Genomic DNA, 25,000 nt, shown 5'->3' on the forward strand with positions numbered 1-25,000 from the left:
GGCGAACATTATGTAAACGCAAATGCACAACAAATAAATAAAATATATTACGAGTAACCATTTGTGTTTACACGAATATACATCCCCACACGTAACCTTTACACAGATATATAGCATATATAAATCAATTTCGCCACGAACATTCATCTACCTGTCTCAGGTATGGAGTTCATTACTTGAACAAAGGGCCATAATTATAACGAAGATCATGATCTCTCGAAAGAATAAAACACACAAACGAACAAACAAACATATTCCAGCAAAGAAGAGAAATGTGCTTCCTTGATATACTACCTTCGGAAACAAGGCCAAGGAAATGCTATTTTCTCACTCTTTCCCAGCCATTTCATTCTTTTAAGATACGTACTTAATATGCTGAATTTAGAGAGAGAGAGAGAGAGAGAGAGAGAGAGAGAGAGAGAGAGAGAGAGAGAGAGAGAGAGAGAGAGAGAGAGAGAGAGAGAGAGAGAGAGAGGTTGTGTCGTATTAATTTTCATTAATTTCATTCCTTAATGATATAATAATGAATATACCAAGTTCACAGCACGGGGAGAGAGAGAGAGAGAGAGAGAGAGAGAGAGAGAGAGAGAGAGAGAGAGAGAGAGAGAGAGAGAGAGAGAGAGAGAGAGAGCTTTGACTTATTAATTCCCACCCAATTCATCGCTTTACAATAAAATAATTTATATACTTAATTAATAAAAAGAAAAGACTAACATCAAATCCTAAACCGTCCGTGCCTTTCTCATCTCAACCGAATCTGAGGGCGGTCTGGAACAAGATCTGGAAGACCAGGAAGGAAGGGAGAACCGCCCCCCCCCCCCAACAGGCTCTGAAATTCTCGGGACTCGGCAGCATCGCGCCGCTTGAACAAGGAACCTCCAACCCCCCATCCCCCCACCAATAAGAGGCCGTAAACGAGAAACTGCAAATGCAATTTCCAGCTCGGTAACGGTGATAACGACTTTGCCAGGTTCCCACGTGTTATGGAGTCCCAGTCCATTCCGGCCTGGTCCAATTTGCGACGAGCTTTAAAGGCGATCGATGTCATTACGATTTCCATAATCGATTGGGGAGTAAAACAGCCTGCGGCAATTTGAAGCTGAGTTTTAATAGCCATTGAGAAATAGTGAGTGGTATCAGATGCTGGGAAATGATTGTTTCAATATATAGGTAATTGTCAATTTCAGGATGGTTTGCGATTAGAATTTTAAAGTTCAAGCGAAGATGCATTGCATTACTACCATAAACCAGTTCATCTTGTATTTTAATAACTAACATTATTATATATATATATATATATATATATATATATATATATATATATATATATATTATTTTTATTTATTTATATATATATGTGTATGTATGTGTGTGTATTATATATATATATATATATTTATTTATTAATCCTTTTATCAGTTTATCTTTTCTTTTCATTTCTAATAACTGATCTCTTCTTTCTGTGATTCCTGTTATCTTCTGTTACTTCTTTCAAATGAATACCATATTCTCTGGAAGCTTAGTTCCAAGTCTATGGCCCCTTTGGTGGGCTTGTTCCATGTCAATAGGGTTCATCTTCTAAGTAATAATAATAATAATAATAATAATAATAATAATAATAATAATAATAATAATAATAATAATAATTATAATAATAATAATAATAATAGATCCACTATTTAACTAACAGTAATCCAAAATATCAACCGATTTCAAGATAACTATCAACATCAATTTCAAGAAAATGACCATTACCCATTTAAAAATTACTATAAAAAAAATTTCCATCCAAAAATGACTGGGATAACCATTATGCAAACCGATGGAAAATTTCAGCGACCAATTAAACACGATGATTACCTTCGCATGGAAAGGTAATTTCGATTATCCGGAGCAATGGAATACCGATATCTATAACGATTACAGGAATCACGGATTAATCCGAAAGTAGGGTGTTAATCCAAACATTGGAATTCAATACTCAACAATAAAAGTAACAATAATACTGTATCTAAATAATAATAGTAATAATAGCGGTGGGTCTTTAAAAAAAAAAAAAAAAAAATTTACAAATAAACATGCTGAACTCACCAACTTGAAGTTCTGGTTGAAAACGCGGGTCTCAGCCGACGGGTCAAGCTGAAAAAGAAAAAGAAAAAATATATAAACTTTATAAATTTCAAATGAAAAACCTGAAAACAACACATGTCCCATAATCTAAAAAATTACATTATCAGCAAATATTTCACACAATTATCAGTTTAATACGCGCGTGGAAGAGTGAGCGCCAACGCTCATTACAAAAGCAGATTAAAAGTCAAGTCCTAATGAGTGAATTCGCAATCAAAATACACACAAAGGAGATTATGGCCTGAATATACACCACTGCCTTTCGTATAATTAACGGAAGCTCGTTGGGAAATATCAACGGAGACTGAAAACTACTACGAAAAACAAAGTCCAATCTCCGGGCAAATAAGCCTCTTAACGCGATTAGGACACAAAAACTGTATTTTGTCAATATTGTTTTAACACGATCATCGGATCTGCACAAATGATTTATATCGTCATAACCTCCTCATCAAAGATGACAAAGCATTTTCGACTGTAAGGACAGGTCCCTTATCAATATGAACGATGGATAATTTTGTTATTGTATCAAACATTGACATTGGCAGTTATTACTTATAGCCTCTATATACTGTGTAATATATGTATGTATTTAGAGTGAATACATGCATGCATACATACATACATTATATATATGTATATAATGTGTACACACACACATGGTACACATATAAACATATAAATATATATATATATATATATATACATATATATATATATATATATATATATATATATATATATATATATATACATATATATATATATAAACCAGTAATGGCAAATATTCACTCATCCTGAGACTCACGCTCAAACAATAAAGCGGAAAACTGGCGTCAAAACATTATCAAACATTCAAATATTACATTAACTCTTATAATGACACCCAGCGGCTCAAAAAAGGTAAACAATAAATCTCAATATCGACAAATGTCAATCTTTATTCCACCGATGTTGCACCCCGCGAGGGACGGTAGCCAATTCAATAAATGCAACAACAATCTCGATTGGAACAAAGCTTCGCGTACGTATATATTTATGAGTTAAGGGGAACAAAACAATTTCCCTCGAGAACTACTAAAAAACATGAAAAAAATGCGCCGATGTTTCTCCGGCGCAATAGAGTTTTCTGTGCATCCGCTACAGCTTATAATCATGCCACCAAAAATAGATCTATCTTTCGGTGGTCGCAGCATAATGCTGTATGAACCGCGGCCCATGAATCTTTAACCACGACCCGGTAGTGGCCTATCCTATATCGTCGCCAGAAGCACGATTATGGCTAACTGTAACCTTAAATAAAACATATACTACTGTGGCTAGAGGGCTGCAATTTGGCATGTTTGATGATTGGAGGGTAGATGATCATCATACCAGTTTGCAGCCCTCTAGCCTCAGTAGTTTTTAAGATCTGAGGGCAGACAGAAAAAGTGCGCACAGAAAAAATTGCGGATGGACAGACAAAGCCGGCACAATAGTTTTCTTTTACAGAAAACTAATAAATGAAAAAGGAAAACAAGTCTATGATGCCAAACGAGACTTGTAAGACCAAAACAATATAAAGAAAACTAGGACGCCCTCACAGCACTGGGGTTTATGCCCCAACGTGTAATGCCCATGCCACTTTAATTCCACCATCAACCTACCTTAGAAATAACAGGGGGCGAATACCCAAAGGCATGAAAAATACTTCCCCAAAGGCATGAAAAATACTTCCCCAACAGACATGAAAAATACTTCCCAAAAGGCATGAAAAATACTTCCCAAAAGGCATGAAAAATACTTCCCCAGAGGCATAAAAAATACTCCCCTAAAAGCCATGAAAAATACTTCCCCACAGACATGAAAAATACTTCCCAAAAGGCATGAAAAATACTTCCCCAAAGACATGAAAAATAATTCCCAAAAGCCATGAAAAATACTTCCCCAAAGACATGAAAAATACTCCCCCAAAGGCATAACAAAATACCTATCCCCTAAAGAATACAACCTCAGGCCACCCCTTTTCCAATTTCAAAACGATCATGGGGCAGTAACCCAATTTTAGGAATTCTGCCTGTCCTTTTATGGAAGCCCTAAAGATACCCTGAAAGAATACTGCTTGCTTGCTTGCTTGCTTGCCTGCCTGCTCGTCTGTTGTTCTTTAGCAAGCGCGACCTATCTAGACTGAATTCGAAATTCTGGAGTTAATTTCGTAACTGGTCATAAAAATTCCTTTTTAACACTGCATCATATACACTAGGCAGTTGAAAATTTAATTCATTTTCATACATCTTTCATGACGAGAGGAACTTCAATGTTTAGATGTTATTAAACAAGACGAGACACTTTCGGAGGAACACAATGTTAGAATATTGAAGTGGCGTGTGATAATGAGACGAAATATACCTGCCCATTTACCGTTGCCATTTGAATTATTTCTGCAAAACAATCACCCTATATATAAAGCATGAATATTCATTTACTCTTCTGAAAGACTATAGTTGACGTAGAAAATGAATATAATTGATGTAGAAAAAGTCTTTCAGTCAATATGACGTTCATGCAGTTAATAGTCACTCTTAAGTATGTACTGATGTGCCCAGAATCAAAAATGAAAAATATATATGCTAAATGTATAAAAAGAATAAAAATTAGTCAACAAACATGAACGACAGAAACAGTGCTTAAAGCCAAAAACATTTCAGAGAGAGAGAGAGAGAGAGAGAGAGAGAGAGAGAGAGAGAGAGAGAATTCCAACTCTGATGACCATAATGCTTATAATCAGAACATCATGAATCAAAACAATCAATTACCCGTCAATTCGGCCAAATAAAAAAATGAATACGTACAAGAATAGGTATTAATACATAACAACAATACAGATGCAAATATCCTGTAACTTGAAATGTTATTATTATCGTGCAAAATGGCACAATTAACAGACTGAATTTCGCAGACCCGTGATGGGCGACGGTCGTTCGCTTGATTTTCTCACTACATCATAAATCTGTGAATTAATTTTTTTGTGCTTAAAAAACAGTCATTCTTACATGATCGTATCAATAAAATATATCAGATGTCATATTAAAAGTTAATTGGATTTTACCCTAGAGTGGCATAATACAGCGGAATACAAAGTGCCTTTGATTACATTTCTTTCATTATAATAATAATAATAATAATAATAATAATAATAATAATAATAATAATAATAATAATAAAGAAAAATCCTAAAGCGTATGAAAATAGAATAAAAAAGTAATAATAATAATAATAATAATAATATTAATAATAATAATAATAATAATAATAATAATCCTACAGCCCATGAAAATGTAATCAAATAATAAAAACAAAAACACGAATAAAAATAACAATAATAAAAACGACAAAAATCCTAAAGCATATGAAAATGGAATGAAAAATATAACAAAAATCCCCCTAAAATCTCTTCCGCCCAGCAGCAACTCCCAAGGCAAAACAGCCCCCAAGAGACGGACATAGAGCACACGCCGTTTCATTTACATGTATCCTCCCCCTAACCCCACCCCCAAAACCCAGTCGTAGCTCGTCGTGACTATAATGGGGATGCCTCTTCGGGGGGGCTAGGCTATCATTTAGACCGCTGATGTGGTTCAGGTGGAGTTATGGATGCATGCAAGCTTTGCCTGTGCATTCTATTTATAATGCGAGCTTGAGGGTCAACTTACACATACACATACATACATACATACACATAATATATATGCATATTATATATATATATATATATATATATATATATATATATATATAAATATATATATATATACATATATATACTGTATATCATAACCTTAAGCATAACATTTTTATGCTTTCAATATTTAAAAAAACAAATAAATCATATTTAGGAATACTTTTGCTATGATCCAATACATGTGTAACCGACGATGCTCTAGGCGGTTGGTAACCCAACCAAGTTACGACCAAAACCAACGTTTCTCAGCTTCATTTGTAAAAAAAATAAAAAACAAAAAATATTCTGATATGCTTAAATCAAACGGGACCCCTTCCTATCCCAGCAAGTGCCCTCTCTCTCTCTGTCTCTCTCTCTCACATGACGTCAAGCCCGATAAATCTGATAAATAGAACCACAAGACAAGACCGATGACTCTCGACAGATGATGTGCCTTGGTGGACGAAGTCCAGTGACGTGGATGAATACCACAACACTTGCGCTGCATAAAACAGTGTTACTTGACCAACGCGGCGAAAGGAATACATTCAAACGATTAGGTTTTGGTGATCTGGGAAAATCTTCTGGTGTGTTGCAAGACTGTCTGACCAGGACGCGAAAATGCATCTTTGGTTTGTGTGTTTTTGTAGCTATGATGTACCACTTATGCTATTGTTAAGTACATATGATATCACTGGACACATATATCATTGAACACATATATTATTGTACACATACGACATTACTGAACACATGGTATTATTGAACAGATATGATATTACTGAACAGATATGATACTACTGAACACGCATATCACTGAACACATATGATAGTATTTAACAGATATAATATCACTGAACACATATTATTTAACAGATATGACATTATTGAACACATATATTACTGAACACATATGATATTACTGAATACATATGATAATTACTGAACACATATTATACCACTGAACACAAATTATATTACTGAACACACATGATATTACTGAACACATCTGATATTATTTAACAGGTACGCTGTTACTGAACACATATGACATTACTGAACAACCTGGCGAGAAAACATACTGTATATCCAAAACATTATGAAGAAAAAACATTTATGAAAAAACATTTCAAACTCACTTCCCAAAAATCAGTAGAGGCGATAAGGGATTTTCAATAGCTTTTGTAAACAGAATGCAGTTGACGATATACAGTAATAGCAGTGTACAAAACTGCAAAGATCCAATCTCTCTGATTCTCCAAAGAAAAAACCAATGTAGGAAGAGAAAACTGACGTCTGGCACTGCATGAGTTTCCCTCTCATGCAAGATTGGCATCCAAGACAAAAACGCGGAGAGCAAACCTAATCCAGGACCTCAAGCAAGCAAGCAAGCAAGCAAACGAGCGTGAAATCAAGCAAGAAAGCAAGAACGCAAGAAAACAAACTAGAAAGCAAATAAGCAAGCATGCAAGAGAGCAATAAAACAATAATGAAAGCAAGCAAGCAAACAATCGTCCAGGCAGGCATTCAAATAAGGCCATATGACAACCATCCATCTGTCGTCTAGGTGGTGTCTCAGCCACCCATCCAGCCCTCCTAAATGGTCACCAACCATCGCCACCGCTTCCTCCTCCTCCTCCTCTCTCTCTCTCTCTCTCTCTCTCTCTCTCTCTCTCTCTCTGTCCCCTCAACCTCCTCCTCCTCCTCAACCTCCTCCTATCTAAACTCGTTCACCTTGATCTGTACTCGCATTCCTAGGGCCACTTGCTCCTCACCTCTACGCACCTGCGTTCACCTTCAACTTATCTCTCGAAACTTCCTCCCCTTCATTCTATATGACCCGTGGGGGTAGGGGGGAGAAAGGGGGCAGGGAGAGGGGGAGGGGGTAGGGCGTTTACTACCGTCTCTACAGTGCGCCTTGCAAAGCACACTGTAAGCTTTACTGGAGGTTTTCAGCAGCGTTTCTTCGGTGCCGAGTCGCAATGCTCCTAGCCTTTTATTCTTTATCCCCTCCCTTCGGTCTCTTCCGACTGAGCTGTCCGGCTTCTTTAACTTTTACCGAGCTCCAATTTACACCTCGTTTAAGAAATAAGCCTCTAAACGATCCCAAAGAGAGTCTACAAATGTAATTCAGGGTTCTCGTTACACTAATATTTAATTAATATAACTGTAGATGAATTCCTCAGAGATGTTAAGGAAATGTAGATGAACTCCCAAGAGATGCTTCTTATAAAAAACCTATCCTAGGCCACCTCTCCCTTGCCATCCACCCCCCCCCTCCCCTTACATCCTACTACCAGGACATTCCGTCCCCCTAAAATCAATGGTCCCATTAGACGGCCACGGTATTGGCCTCTTCATTCTAATTAACACTAACAGTCACTCAAGAAGTCGAGTTTCACATTCTCTCTATCTCATTCTGCCGAAAAGCTGCGGATCAAGGAGAGAGAGAGAGAGAGAGAGAGAGAGAGAGAGAGAGAGAGAGAGAGATGGGGGGAGGTGTCTCTGGACCGGTCCAATCATGGACTGTTGGGGCCAAGTAATGTCGGCGGTAACAAGAGCCAAATAGGGGTTTATTGCTTCTATTCTTCATCAGTTCCTTATCTCGAGTGATTCTACACTGGGAAAGAGCATAAGCCCTTTTTTTAGAGACGGTCGTATCTTCCCTGTCTTGATTTGAACAAATAAAAAGATAATTAACGTTCTTTTTAATCTTTTGATGTTCGACCTGTTATAAAAAAAAAGCTCTGTGAGCATGTGTAACCTCTCCACATTCTCTCTCTCTCTCTCTCCTAAGAGTTTCTGTCAGTCGATCACCTCGCTCTCTCTCTCTCTCTCTCTCGAGGTTTCTGTTAGTTGATCCCTCTCTCTCTCTCTCTCTCTCTGTCTCTCTCCCTCTCTATAACTCTTTCTCTCTTTCTCTCGAAGTTTCTGTTAGCTGATCCTCTCTCTCTCTCTCTCTCTCTCTGATATCAGAGCCATGCTAATTCCAGACCCCATCTGTAACCGATGGATACTCCGAGACCATCAAACTGAAAGGCCCAAGATAGAGGCGGGCACTAATGACCCATTCCTAATCTCTCTAATTAATTGGCTTATTCCGCCTAGAAAAGAGGGCTTTTCCAAGTCCCTGACCAGCTGGAAGACGCGATCAAAGGTGGCGCTACGATCTGGCGAAGTGGTTTCGTCATTTTATGTTTGAAGACTTGGGATTGGGATGAATCGGAAATTGCCAACTACCGCCAAATGTTCTTTTAGTTTTTGCATGTCCTTTAAGGGATTAATCTGACCAATCTTTCGCAAATGGAAAGACGCAATTTGCAACAGTTATCCAAATGCTCTGGTGTCAATAAATTTTTTTTTTTCACAAACGGCAAGAGGTTATCGTTTTCTTTAAATACATGAATGATGATAATAAATACTACAACAAAAACTCTACAACTTGAATCTGTTAGGTATCCCCAACAGAACTGCAAAAAACTTTTTCTGAAGAAAAAAAAAAAAAATATATATATACAGTATATATATACACACACATATATATATATACATATATATATATATATATATATATATATATATATATATATATATATATATATATATATATATATATATATATATATATATAACTACCTCTAATGAGGGTGAAATAAACGTTAACAGAAATTCATATTTCAGCAAAATTTTGATTAATTTTCCTTACATTGGTGTTTCAACAAATATGAGCCCGACAATATAAATAAATGCGTCTTCATATTTGACAATTTTCATTTTAATGCAATTATGCTGTTCGTTTATATAAATGGGAGACTAATTTGTTATTACTATTATCACAATCATCATCAGAATCAATACTATGGTGCAGTGTATTACTACTGCTATTATTACTACTAATAATAACAATAATAATAAACTTCAACTATCGGGCGAAAATGGAAGGACGGGATAATATCAAACTGAGTAAATTATGAACAAGGATGTTATAAAAAAATGAATAAATCCATTACAAAATTACCAGCTTTTTTCCTAATTACGCAACAATGTACTTAACCAGTGTCATTTATATAATATTTCTTTTAAAGCAATCTCGAATATGTCGAATATTCGACCCCATCTCGCGTGTCCAGTATAATCCTCTCTACCAGCCTGGAGACAAAAAAAAAAAAAAAAAAAAAAACACACACACACACACACACAGGACGCACGTACTGACGAACGAAGGGCAACACGGGCATATATATCAATTTCAGACAGATTAAATCATTCCCCATTTCCGCTCGTTCAACCACAATTCCATTATCCAAAACGTTGGAGATGGGTGTGTGTATGCGTGTGTTGTGTGTGCGTATGTAAACGCATACACCCGCGCCACGCAGCAAACAGATTCTATTAGCTATTCACTTTGGAAGGAAAATACAGCAAGTTTCACTGCATGAATGGTGCATTAACGTTAGTGATGATTGTGAAGGTATATTGGAATTTATGCACGATTTTAAAAGGATGGAAATTTTATTTATTATGTGAATTGTAAGTGTATTTTAAATAAATTTTGTCAATTTGAATACCACATCTGAGCGTGTGTATTACATGCGTTAACAAAACGAGACAGGAATACTTCGGAGCATATATAAATATAAATATATATAGATATTTATATATACAGTATATATATATATATATAAAATTTATATATTATATATATATATAATTTGTTTTGAATTATGCCTGTGAACATTTGTTGATGCACTCTAAGGTGTATTACATAATGTGTGTGTGAAAGAGAGAGAGAGAGAGAGAGAGAGAGAGAGAGAGAGAGAGAGAGAGAGAGAGAGAGAGAGAGAGAGAGAGAGGAGACGAGTCCAGCAGCGCGTAAACATCTCGGCTCCCGCGTTACCCCCGAAGAGTTTTCGCCAGCCTTGCACGCGGAAAGGTCCCATAAAGAGGAGAATAAAACTACCTTAGGGGCACTTTGTGACATCCCCTTCAGTTCCATTAAACGCTCCCGATATATAAGGACGTCCTCGGCCCGTTAAAACCTTTCTTTTATAGTCCCCGTTTTTCAATATGTCTTCTAAATACGACCTCCTCTTCGTCCCGCCTTCAACTGCCTGCAAGTCTTATTATCGCACAGAAGACGTTATTTTGACATGAATGGCCAACCCTTTGCTACTCTCTCTCTCACTCTCTCTCACTTACACACACACACTCACAATCATACTCTCTCTCTCTCTCTGTTCCTTTCTCGATTTCTTAAAATCTCTCACTGCCAGTTTATCCTCTCTTTCTCTCTCCCTTCAATCTTCCCGTCTCAGCTCCAATCCCTCTCTCTTTTCAATCTTCATTTTCTCAGTCCAAATCTCTCACTTTCTTAGTCTCTCTCTCTCTCTCTCTCTCTCCCTTCAATCTTCCCGTCTCAGCTCCAATCTCTCTCTCTCTCTTCAATCTTCCCTTTCCCAGTCCCAATCTCTCACTTTCTTAGTCTCTCTCTCTCTCTCTCTCTCTCTCTCTTCAATCTTCCCGTCTCAGCTCCAATCTCTCTCTCTCTTCAATCTTCCCTTTCTTAGTCCCAATCTCTCACTTTCTCTCTCTCTCTCTCTCTCTCTCTCTCTCTCTCTCTCTCTCTCTCTCTCTCTCTCTCTGTCCGGTTTCCCTCCCCAGGAACCTTTCCTCTCTCCAGCCTGTCTCTTGCCCATCCTCTCGCAAGCCTGGAACGCAACAAAAGAAAAGACTCTCCCAAGTGCCACTTGATCCTTAGTGTCACATAATGGACCGATGAAGGAGAGCCCTGTCTCACGAGACTTTTTCCAACCCCCTCCCCTTCCCCCAACCCCCTGCCCCAACAAAAAGGCTCACGAGTGGACCTATTAAATGATAAAGAGGGGTCTCAGTTACACCAGTTATCTGAGCCTGCACCACAGAGGAACACAGAGAGAGAGAGAGAGAGAGAGAGAGAGAGAGAGAGAGAGAGAGAGAGAGAGAGAGAGAGAGGTGCGTTTCCATTTGTGAATTATATCTTAAGTCTCTTCATACAATTCCCAGGGCCTCCGTTTTCTATGACCTTTATTTCTCATCCGTTCCCTTTGGTATCTTTGTACTTAGCTGTCTAACTTCTTTAACCTTCACCTTGGTCCAATTTTCAGTTCTCATGAGGAACAGATACTTCAGTCCTGCTCTCTGAGTTCAGAAATGTGACTAAGTGGTCTCAATAAACCATTTTTTGAAATGATATCTTTATCGCAGGCTTTCCTGGTCACAATATTAAAATTGAAAGCCTGTAATCTATAACATATATATAAAATCATAGCTTTGTATTTACGAGTACCTTTTAGTCCAGACAATACCGATAAATTTCGAAATCTCTCTCTCTCTCTCCCTCCCTCTCCATGACCGCATAAATTCCACCCCCGATACCACGAATAAACGCATCAATTGCTGCTGCAAAGGTCGCGGGCATCAATGACCGAAAGCCAACATAAATATGCACCGTGCATGATCCACACCTCCGCGTGCCCGATAAAGCGTAATTACAGGTGGGCTATTTATGCTCCCACGAAGCCCTAAATAGCAGCGACCCCGTGTCACACGCGATCAACACTTTCAGCCCTTTAAAGCCTGCGGCTCTGCGATATTTGTGACACTTGAAAGCACGGTCATTCGGGTATTTGTATCCTCCCCCCCCCCCCCCGTCCCTCCCTCCATTCGACTTCCTACCCCAAAAATAGCCGGCTGTCCTTTGCATGGGCGTGTTTGTATGAATCATACGTAAGCAAAAAACAAAAACAAAACAAAAAAAGAAATATAACGTTCTGACAAAAGAGTAATAAGTCATGATTAGATGTCAAGAAAAAAGAAATAATCTACAAAACAGAACAATTTAATGACGATAAACAGGAATAAAAAAAAATACTCAAGAAACAAAACTAATGTACCTATGAACACACAAGAAAATGGAATAGAAACAATAAATAAAGAAGTATAAGACGAATACACTGCAAACTCAAACAGACCAAGACTTGGGAAAAAGTTGTAGGTTAAAGACCTTCCACACGCAGTCACAATAGCTTGCGCAGCTTTTAACCAAAATAGGTTAAAGTATAGTAAAAGCATCGATAATTATGGATTACAAATTGGAGAATGCCAATTAAAATTCTGACATTTTACAGCTATATATATGACCAGCATGTACATCCTTATATGGAATAATCTACTGACAGAACTATGAACTAAAATTAAGTTTCAGATCCCCTAAACAAAGTTATATCTTTTAACATAACGTGGCTTCATTCAAACTTATAAGTTTTTGTTTAGCTAAAAATTTATTATATTTATTTATACACATACATTATATATGTGTGTATGTATGTATATATGCATATGTGTGTTGATTATTTCCATCATATTCACTCAGAAACGATAATTCGAATGAAATGCTGTCAATTTGGTCACTGCTGTGTCGAGAAGTTGGGGGAATACACGCTGGTATGCAAGCAGTTAGCTGCCCAGGTAATGCCGTAAGTACAGTGGTTCCAACTTCTTTTATGACTTGTGTGGCCTGGTTGCCAGCAGTCTGGTCTTTTATTTGAAAGACCTGGGTCTGATCCTGATGTGAGTCAGAATATATATATATATATATATATATATATAAATTTATATATATATATATATATATATATGTGTGTGTGTGTGTGTATGTATATATGTATATATATGTATATATGTATATATATATATATATATATATATATATATGTAAGAATATATATAATAGGTTATATATATATATATATGTATAAAGAACAATGAAAGGTTATACAATTTTATGTAATATTGCAGCTCAACTACATACACTTTAAGTTTATTTTTCATAGGTTACGTATAAAAACTGACCAACAACAATATCACTGACTACTTCAGTCCCACCAGTGTGAGAAGATCAATGATATATATACAAAGAGGCTTTTTCTTCAGCGTTTGAATATTCATAGAAGCATGATTTTTAGGACGCCATTCCGCCAGCTGTTTCAGATATGTCAATGTATTTTTTGATGCAGGGAAAAAGAACATTTTAGTATTGTAAGAGGAGATTATATTTATAAAGTAAGGCAATAAATGGCTGTTAATTTGCTCCTTCTAAAATATCTAAAATCATCGGTAAGTAAATTGACAACAATAATAATAATAATAATAATAATAATAATAATAATAATATGAAAAAATAGTAATAAATCTAATTTAGTAATAAAATAACAATAATAATAATAATAATAAAATAATAAAACATCAATAATAATAATATAACAATGATGAAATAGTGATAATAAATATAATTTAGTAATAAAATAATAATAAATAGTAATAATAATAATGGTGATAATAATACTAATAATAAATAGCAATAATAATAATAATATTAATAATAATAATAAATAACTAAATAAATAAATACACAACAGGAATATAAAATACAATACGCACCTTGACGCCCAAGTCTGAAATAACAAAAACATCAAGTTCTTAAAATAAGCAACAGCACGCCAGCAGAGCCGCATAAAGCCTGGACAATACACCATCTCCTTCACTACAATCTCCACAGCATCACAACCTTCTCCACTTCCAAGGAAATTCTCCACCTCCGGACGAAAATGAGATCATTTGAAAGCGAAAAAAGCAACCAACCTGAGCCCTAAATACACAAATACCGAGGTAGTTCTTTCCCCAAAGATTCTTGAAAGCACCTGCAAGCGAGCAGCGCATTCTCGGACCTGCATAAATGAAGCAAGACTTTTATTTGATATATAAAACAGGATAGACGGGCGAAGTGAATCCTCGCCCAATATTTCGTTTGGCGATGCTGTCTCCATAATGGAAAATATCTTTTACGAAAATAATCTGCATAAATGAAGTAGAATTTTGTAAATCTAAGTATAATGAGGCAAAGTAAATCCTCGCCCAATATTCTGTTTGATGATTCTGCCTTCGTAAATTTAAATATCTTTTATGTAAAGAATGTGATGTAAAAGAACAGGAAATATTTCCTTGCTTAGTTCCTCGGAAACTGCAAGCACATAAACCCACAGCAAATCCTCAATCAGTAACATATTTTATTTGATGACTCTGTCTTCATAAACCTAAATATCTTTTACCAAAACAATTTAATGCAAAAAGACAGGAAATACCCCGCTCCTCCGTACCTCAGAAACTATACAAGCACATAAAACTCTTTCCCCCTGACACTGACCAACTCTCTCTCTCTCTCTCTCTCTCTCTCGAACTGTGCGTACCTTTAAGAAAGCTAAGTGCCATCAATCTCTTCAGAGACTGTATGCATACCGCAAACCTTTCCAAAGCAAAGCTATTTGTTCCTCAAGCGGCTCCTCTGCAGATCCTTCCATCGGCTTAAATTTTTCTTCCGGATTCGATACGGTTATCTTTTGAGAAATGTATCCAGCTGGATTTGCTACCGAGAGAGAGAGAGAGAGAGAGAGAGAGAGAGAGAGAGAATACAGTATATGACGTTCCCCTGCTCGGAAACGCAAAGAACAATTTTTGTTGGGAAATCTTGCATAAATGGAACTGTTTCCGAACATTTCTCTTACATATGCTAATTCAATAACAAAAACATTGCCACCTCAAACGGCATTCACTACTACAGTGCATGTTCAACAACCATTCTTATGAGTCGAGATCCAAATATCTAATAATAAAATAATCCTCACATTCTCTCTCTCTCTCTCTCTCTCTCGGAGTCACCTTTCCTTTAATCCAATTTCAATCGCTGCTCTTTTAGAAAAAATAATACTTGTTACTCTTTCCTCATTAGGCTGGCCTCGTGCCAGCAAGCGTTCTAGCTCGGTGAGCACTCCTGAAGAAGTGTGCAATTCATACTGCAGGATAACGGGTGAGCAGCATACGTTTTATCCAGTTATTTCCTACAGCACCAAAGGTCTCCTCTTTCTGCATGAGCAGTCTGGCCTTAGTATCATAAAAAAAAATTAAGAAAACATGATAACCTTTTAATCATGTCAAACACAACGTGTATCCATAAATCTTTCTTGTGTGTGTAGCTCAGTGCACAGGTGATTAACTAGACGTTCTGCAATCATGCAAAATCTTAAAACAAGAAAATGCAAATGTACTTGATATAATCTTGGAGCAAAACATTGCAAAACTGCTTGAATAATGACGCGTCATTCTTGAACGAGCAGGTACGCTAATTCTTCATAAAGATCCGTCGTGATATTTCTCATACCAAACCCGGAAGCGTCATTAACCCCCACCCCCCAAAAAAGCAAATCTTTGCCCGTCTGAGCAGGGGGGGGGGGCAAAGGGTCGTCACAAGAAGGCCCTCCAGAAGCCATACGAGCAATTACAGCCAGGGTGTGAAATCGTGTGCGAACACCTCAGGTGCGAATGAGCGACGGCTCCCAGAAACATTATATTTAGCTTGCGATAAACATCAACACTTGAAAATGTCTTCGTGACGTCACTTGCGCTCTGAAGCCAAAGAGAGAGAGAACAGTTTTCCATTTCTGAAGCTTGCCCTCTTCAGGGGGTGATGGATAGCAGATGCTTGGGAGTGAGTGATGATCCTCTGAGAGAGAGAGAGAGAGAGAGAGAGAGAGAGAGAGAGAATTGTCTTACCTTGCGGATTAGAGGATTACCTCGTCGAGACCCTAACTTTAAAATAATGATATAACGGCACACATTTTAGAGAGAGAGAGAGAGAGAGAGAGAGAGAGAGAGAGAGAGAGAGAGAGAATGGTCTCACCTTGCGGATTAGAGGATTACCTCGTCGAGACCCTAACTTTATAATAATGATATAACGGTACACATTTTGAGAGAGAGAGAGAGAGAGAGAGAGAGAGAGAGAGAGAGAGAGAGAGAGAGAGAACTGTCCTGACAAGCTGATTAGATTACCTCGTGGAGGCCCAATCTTACAATATTGATATATTGGTTACACTCTACGAGAGAGAGAGAGAGAGAGAGAGAGAGAGAGAGAGAGAGAGAGAGAGAGAGAGAGAGAGAGAGAATTTAACCCTCACCACAGCAGGTAACGGGGAGCAGAAATATGCGTAATCACCTGATCCAATAAATATGGACTAACGCAACCCCACTACGAGTATACCCCCAAGCATCTTGTGGCTCCTGCAGGTAACCCTCAAACCCCTCCCCAAAACCCCCAACCCCAATACAGGGCATAGTGGCCCCCATCTCCAAACCCCCTTCCCATATTCCTAGCCTTCCTTTATAAAAACATTGGAGGAGCAAGCTAACCTCCTTGCGGGAGTGCGAAACCTTCCCCATATCATACCAGCTCCCACCCCTACTCCAAGTGGAATCCATCTCCTCCCTCCCTCAACACTCCAGGAGAAACACCCTGCCCCACCCACCCGCCTTCCCTCACAAAGCATAGTCGTGAAAACCTAGATAAAAAAGAGGTGGGGAGAGGGAACACAAGAAAGACAGCACTCGATTACTAAGCGATATTTGGAGGCAACGGGGATTCGGGAGGTGAAATAAAGGTATTTTAACCGAATAAAATTGACAGAAAAAAACATGAAAGAGAGAGATATGCATATGGACTCAAAATATATTAATCACACTTTCTCGCAAAGAATTTGGAGCCGAAAAGATTTCGGCACTTCTGGACCATAAATATATTTCTCTTTGAAAAACGTACCCATTACGATTTCCAACTCTCTCTCTCTCTCTCTCTCTCTCTCTCTCTCTCTCTCTCAACTTCACTTCTTTTAAATGTCAAACACTTCATTCACGAGAAACACATCAATCAACGTTACCATTCAACTTGAATCGCAAATCACAAAACTCCCATTTATCTTGGGTCTCTCTCTCTCTCTCTCTCTCTCTCTCATCAGCAATCAACATTCATCATTCATGCCCTGCTTCTCTGGCCCCAATCTATCCCAGGCAATTACCTTCGCTATAATTTTTGCCCTCTTTTACTGTATAAAAGAGAAGAAGACCAATCATGAATGTCATTGTAAATCTCAAGTAAAAATAACAATTTCTTTCCACTATATACTTCTGTAGTAATAATAATAGTAATAATAATAATAATAATAATAATAATAATAATAATAACAATAATAATAATAAAATACTCATAACAGCATGAGTCTTGAAATGGAGAAACACAGAACTGTGGATTTGTTTCTCCAATAATAATAATAATAATAATAATAATAATAATAATAATAATAATAATAATAATAATAATAATAATAATAATAATAATAGCTGTACTATTACAAATGGAGTTTATAAAACCGATTTTTAAGAAGTCAAAAGCAAATATTACCAGCGTCAACACCCGACCTTTTTCTCGTGTATTTCCTTTCATAACAAATGCAAATCGGATAAAAATTTCGAAGGAAAAATTTGGTGGTTCTGGAACCAAGTTTGTTTCGTTTTACATTCTATATTTGTGCAACAAAAACACTGTATATTTTATCATTAATTTTTTTGTACACGTACTTTGAGAAGTTATTATTATTATTATTATTATTATTATTATTAGTAGTAGTAGTAGTAGTAGTAGTAGTAGTAGTAGTAAGTAGTAGTAGTAGTAGTAGTAGTAGTAGTAGTAGTCACTCTGGATCTGTATGCCAGTATTCTCCCTTAATCTGCTTTTACCTTGCATACACGGTATGAATATACAATGCATATATGTATACTATCAAAGCCATGAACACAAAGACGCACACACACACTGGCAAAATTCAATGCACAATAATACAATTAATAAGAAGAAAACAATATTGCACGACGTATATTGTAATATGTTCAGTCGCGAAAATAAAAACACGTAAATTGTAATATTATGTTCAGCTGCGAAAATAAAAACACGTAAATTGTAATACTATGTTCAGTTGCGAAAATAAAAACAAGTAAATTGTAATGTTATGTTCAGTTGCGAAAATAAAAACACGTAAATTGTAATATTACGTTCAGTTGCGAAAATAAAAACACGTAAATTTTACTACTACGTTCAGTCGCGAAAATAAAAACACGTAAATTATTATATTATGTTCAGTCGCGAAAATAAAACCAAGTGCAAAATGAAAAATGAAAAATGAATCTCATACACTTGCATTAATTTCCCATAAGCATCAAGAACGCCACATATTTATGCAACGTTACTGCTTCCGTAATTTCTGCTCTCCTCCTTCGAAAGTAGAATTTATGAGCATATAAAACCTCTCTCTCTCTCTCTCTCTCTCCCTCTCTCTCTCAAAGGAGAGAGGATTCAGGCACTAAAAGCGAGAGGCGTGACTCACAATGGGATAAAATGACTCTTCTCACAAAAAATATATATCGTAATAGACTCGCGGGTTAAGATTGTGCTCCTTCATGCTCAACCTTTCACGATTCGCTGTCAGCTAAGAAAAGAATTCTTGCCGCTACCTTTACTTGTCCGTCTGTCATAAAGAATACTTTATGATTTAACGTTTCGTTAATTCTGTTTCCATTATCGTGAATTCCTTTGTCATAAAGATTACTTTATAATTTACGTTTTATTGGTTATATTCTGCGCTCATTATTGTGAAGTCCTTTGTCGTAAAGAATAATAAAGGCATTAATATTTTTTATTACTTCTTCGTCCATCATCGTGGAGACCTTTGTCACATCAAGAATACTTTTTGATTTAACACGGTGTTAGTATTTTGTCTATATTTTAAATAGTCCTTTGTCATAAATAGTACTAATCACTAATGAACTCAATGTCCAAGGATATTCACAAATTAATAGTTTTATCAATATCATACATCGTCAATGTATGGTAAATGACTTACCATCTGTTCAAAATGGGAATATTTTCATATAGGCCTTTATTAACAGATGATTCATTTGTCATAATGTATGCTAAATGTAAATTCCCGTTTTTGCGAACATTAATAACAGTTGGGTCCCAATATTCTCATACATGTTTACATTTCAAATTTCAAAAATGGTTACCTTTCAAACTGCAAGGCCTTGCGTTAGTCTGTCTGATATAATTAAATGTACGAACAAAACACAAAACAGGACTTGTATGATACTTGATTCCAGGTACAGACACAACGATTTAAAATCGTTAATAAAACCGTGCCCCGAAAAAATTCAAAACAAAAAACCGAACTTGTATGATATTTGATTCCAGGTAGAGACACAATCATGCAAAATCTTTAATAAAACCATATCCAGGAAAAATTCAAAACAAAAACCAGAACTTGTATGATAATTGATTCAAGGTACAGACACAATGATTCAAAATCTTTAATAAAACCGTACCCCAAAAAATTCAAAACAGAAAACAGAACTTGTATGATACTTGTTTCCAGGTACAGACACAACAATTCAAAATCTTCAACAAAAAACCGTGCCCAGAAACAATTTTTAAAATTCTATAAAACAAAAATACAAAACAGTCAACAATGGCTTTCCATTTCAATTCCCTCATACACGCCGAGTCAGCAGCAGCACTCGAATAACATAAATCACTGGAGTGCCCAAGTTATCCACTCCAGAACACCCACCGTATACAAAACGGAGGCCAAATGGGATTCCACCGTCCACTCGTCCTGACGAGAAGACGCGGAGACGGAGTGACATTTTTACCTCCTCGACATTTAACGATGTTGTTTGAGTTCCCGACGAATGGGGAAAAATAAGACCTTGTTGACAGAGTTTCTCGGAACCCATTTTCTGTATACGTGACTTCTTCGCTCTTTTCGAAAATAATAATTTGTGATGTGTTTATTCTGATTTTCTCGTTTCCGGGCTGTGTTAGAGAGAGAGAGAGAGAGAGAGAGAGAGAGAGAGAGAGAGAGAGAGAGAGAGAGAGAGAGAGAGAGAGAGAGAATCCATATTTTTATTACTTCATTAGCTTTACGTTTCGTTGGTTGTAATTTTCAATGAACTTTATCTTCATACTGAGAGAGAGAGAGAGAGAGAGAGAGAGAGAGAGAGAGAGAGAGAGAGAGAGAGAGAATCCATTTTTTTATAACCATTAGCTTTCTGTTTCTGTTGGTTTTCAATGAACTTAATCTTCATACTGAGAGAGAGAGAGAGAGAGAGAGAGAGAGAGAGAGAGAGAGAGAGAGAGAGAGAGAGAGAGAGAGAGAGAGAATCCATTTTTTTATAACCATTAGCTTTCTGTTTCGTTGGTTGTAATTTTCAATGAACTTAATCTTCATACTGAGAGAGAGAGAGAGAGAGAGAGAGAGAGAGAGAGAGAGAGAGAGAGAGAGAGAGAGAGAGAGAGAGAGAGAGAGAATCCATTAGTTTTCTGTTTTGTCGCACTGCAAATTTCCATTTACATTACCTTCTTAATAACACGCAAAGACTGAGAGAGAGAGAGAGAGAGAGAGAGAGAGAGAGAGAGAGATCCATTCCCTTTAATCGGACAGTTCATTCACAGACGCGAGAAAGACATCTTCCTCCCCGTGAACACTCTTCCTTCTCCATCAGGACACTGGCCCTTCCTCCCTCCTACCACCCTCCTCCCTCCTACCCCTTGTCCACCGAGGCAATTGCAACCCCGAGGGATTCATTAATTCCTAAAACAAACAAGCCGACGGACAGACAGACAGACAGACACACGGGGCAAAAGGTGGGCATGAACTCCAAACATCGGAAGACAAAAACAAACCTGACCCCCTTTTGACCTTTCGTCAACTTTTGCGGTTCCGTCCAATTAGCGGTAATGGCTGCGCCAGCGACGAAGACATGCAGTCTTGGTTCTGCATAATGGTCTTTTCTTTAAAAGAGAGAGAGAGAGAGAGAGAGAGAGAGAGAGAGAGAGAGAGAGAGAGAGAGAGTCCTCTCTCTCTCTCTCTCTCTCTCAATCCCGGAAATGGCCTTTACGAAGATGGGGTGAGAGGGAGTACAAACGAAGGGCGTTGATAAAGATAAGTGAAGGCTTGGTAATTATAGCGAGAAAAGAGCACCGCTGATAAAAAAAAAAAGCTTAATTCATTTACCTACAAATGTTTTCATTGTTATTAGTAAAATACCTACTACTACTACTTTACTACTACTACTACTACTACTACTACTACTACTACTGCTGCTGCTGCTGCTGCTGCTGCAACTATTACTACTATCAATACAAAGCCAAAATCATGCTAACTTTTGTTGCGCTAATTTCATTAGCGCAACAAAGTTAAACATGAATGGAAAAGGCTGAGTATAAAGTTTCCTCTCTCTCTCTCTCGCAATACGAATTAACTATGCAAAATGTGAGAAATAATGTGGGAAAATGTCTGAGGAGACTGGAACCATACTCTCTCTTTCTCTCTCCTATGTCACGGGAGCCATAGTAGCAGCCCCGGCAAGCTCTTCTCATTCACTTAGCCCCAGAATGGAGAGAGTTCCCTGAAAACGATGAGAAAGAGCACGTGAACCGGACAGCCTCCTCCTCCTAATCTCTCTCTCTCTCTCTCTCTCTCTCTCTTTCCTGAAGATGCACAATTCACCTCCGTTTCCCGAGAGATGGAGGCAAAGATTTAAAGAGCTAATGCCCAGCGTAATATTCGCCACCACCAACGATAGACTCTGCATCAAAGAACTTTCGAAAGGAAAGCACGCTAATGAGGAACCCACAGAGAGAGAGAGAGAGAGAGAGAGAGAGAGAGAGAGAGGAACATCATTTCAGGGTTCGCGCGTTTGATTTGCGATTTCGAGGGGAAGTGCTTAAAGAAATATGCGAACGAAGATTAACGTTATTCGCATTTTCATAATATTTGAATATCTGTCTTCAGATTCGTAAGATCTTTCCAGGAGCCTGTGTTATTGTTATTATTATTATTATTATTATTATTATTATTATTATTATTATTATTATTATTATAAACCAGGCAAAAAAGGCCATTAATCTACCTACCCTCTAAGCTTTATTGAAAGGAAATGCTTAAGCGTACAAAACTAAGATCAAATAAAGGAATATTCATATGCAAGGAAACAAGTTATATTGATAATTGCAAACAGTAAGTAAAATATAATAAATCAGTAAGTTAATCAAACGAATATACATGAGCACAAAAAGTTGACGTAGCACTGAAACCTCAAACCGAAATCAACTCTAGAACTTCAGGCAAAAGGACAGTGAAAGTTTCATGCTGTAATTGAACCTGAAGAAGCTTCCGAAACATCAATTCGCCGGCGAATAGCTAGCTGACCAACCCGGCGCTGCCTGGAAAAACTCTGAATGACAACCGATAAACTCTCTCCCTCTCTCTCCTCCCTAACACCCCCCCTCAACTCTCTCACCTCCTCTCCCTCTCTTCCTGGCCTTTTTCCTCTCTCGTATCAACGAATCATTTGTCATTTCCTTACCGGCATAGCAAGCTTTAATGGCCACAATCTTATGTTGCTAAAGAGCCAACTCTGGTTCAAGATAAGAGCAGCCAAAATGGGGCCAGTTTCAGTGCCAGCTACACGCACTTATAAGTCAGAAAGATCGATTAGGCTAGCGTAGAGGACTGATCTGAAGTATATTTGAAGGACCTTGGACATTACAGGGTTGGCAATATTGCTTAAGAGGGTTAAAAGTTAGCGGACATTGAAGGAAAAAGAGAATGAAAGCTCTGATCGGATTCAAAGACTTCCAGAATAATTCCGCAAACTTACACTTAGCAAAACAAACATACCCGCTCAGGGCAGCTTTTCCTGCGTAACCATACAAACAAAAAGCACGCAAACACACCAACACACATAGCAACAGGATAAAAGTGGGCAGGCAATGTTGTTGAAGAGGGTTAAAAGTCATATGAAAATGACAGAAGAAGAAGTTAAAAGCTTTTGACAGATCCACTGAGTCCAAGAATAACTGCGCAAATATAAACTTAACCCCATCAGATTTTCTACTGCGTAAACATACAAACAAACAACACGCAAACAAACAAACAAACATACATAGCAACAACAGCAAAGCTTCAATTCCGATATGAGATTTGGGCAACCTCGGCGGCCATCCCTTCCACCTCGAAAGGCAGTAAAATCAACCTGAACATCCGTCACCGATGTCAGTCCAAGACTAACCTCTTTGATGGGAAGCCCCAATGATAGGATTGGAAACCGAGGATGTGGACTGAGAGAGAGAGAGAGAGAGAGAGAGAGAGAGAGAGAGAGAGAGAGAGAGAGGACGAGGAGGAGGAGACACGGAACGAGGGGTTGGGGAAGACTAGAAAGACAAAAATGAAGATGGAACAGAAGTGCGAAGGAGGAGGAGGAGGAGGAGGAGGAGGAGGAGGAGGAGGAGGAGGAGGGAGGGAGGTAGTTGTCAATGGCACGAAATGAACAACACTAAGTGTTGTCGCTACTCGACGTTAATAGAACAACCGACTCATAAAATCGTCGTAATGAAATTAAAACAAGATGTATTAAAATAAAGGAAGAAATGAATACTACCATTTTACATACAAGAGAAGAACATTTGTCTTCCAAATGGAATACTTTCTTATTACTAATGGTCTTCTATTCCCTGATAAGGAATTTTACCTAATATTAAAGAGACCCCATCCTTCTCTTCGGGAGTTTCATAGTCTGTGGAGACACTGCTTTCCTAAAAGGAAAGTTTTCTGATTAAACGGGAAATTTTGTTGATACAAAGTAATCAAAGACCGGTCTGTTTACACAACATATTTTCATTTCTGAGAAAGAAATTAGATTCTAAAAACGATGCTCCTCTTGCAGAGAGAGAGAGAGAGAGAGAGAGAGAGAGAGAGAGAGAGAGAGAGAGAGAGAGAGAGAGATACCTCAATACCTCTAGAACCTACAATCATTTCAATTGCAATGAGAGAGAGAGAGAGAGAGAGAGAGAGAGAGAGAGCCAGCCTTTCCAACGAGGACGTCGGTTTCCAGAGCATCATCATCATCATAAATCCTCGGAGGAATGATGTTTTTCGAAAACATATAATCTCCGGGGCATCTGAAGTTGTAATCCAGGTTGCGAACGACTTAATGGAGGAATTATAGTAGTTCTGTATACCAAAAGGATTTTCAACTCCCCACAAAAGCTCCGTCTTTTCTGTTCTTTTTTTTTTTAATCTGAAAAGAAAACTATTGTGCCGGCTTTGTCTGTCTGTCCGCACTTTTTCTGTCCGCCCTCGGATCTTAAAAACTACTGAGGCTAGAGGGCTGCAAATTGGTATGTTGACCATCCAC

General features: G+C 37.6%; 1 protein-coding gene across 2 annotated transcripts in view; it reads right to left on the bottom strand.

Moving 5' to 3' along the window:
- The window catches only part of LOC136834206 (uncharacterized), a 287,957-nt gene that overhangs the window by 170,984 nt on the left and 91,973 nt on the right, over positions 1–25,000 (bottom strand). For both annotated transcript variants that reach the window (XM_067096496.1, XM_067096497.1), the window contains exon 2: positions 2,092–2,139. The gene's annotated coding sequence lies outside the window, so the exon portion shown is untranslated. The remainder of the gene's footprint in view (positions 1–2,091; positions 2,140–25,000) is intronic.

The sequence above is a fragment of the Macrobrachium rosenbergii genome, chromosome 53 (assembly GCF_040412425.1).
Source record: "Macrobrachium rosenbergii isolate ZJJX-2024 chromosome 53, ASM4041242v1, whole genome shotgun sequence".
Classification (NCBI taxonomy): Eukaryota; Metazoa; Arthropoda; class Malacostraca; order Decapoda; family Palaemonidae; genus Macrobrachium; species Macrobrachium rosenbergii.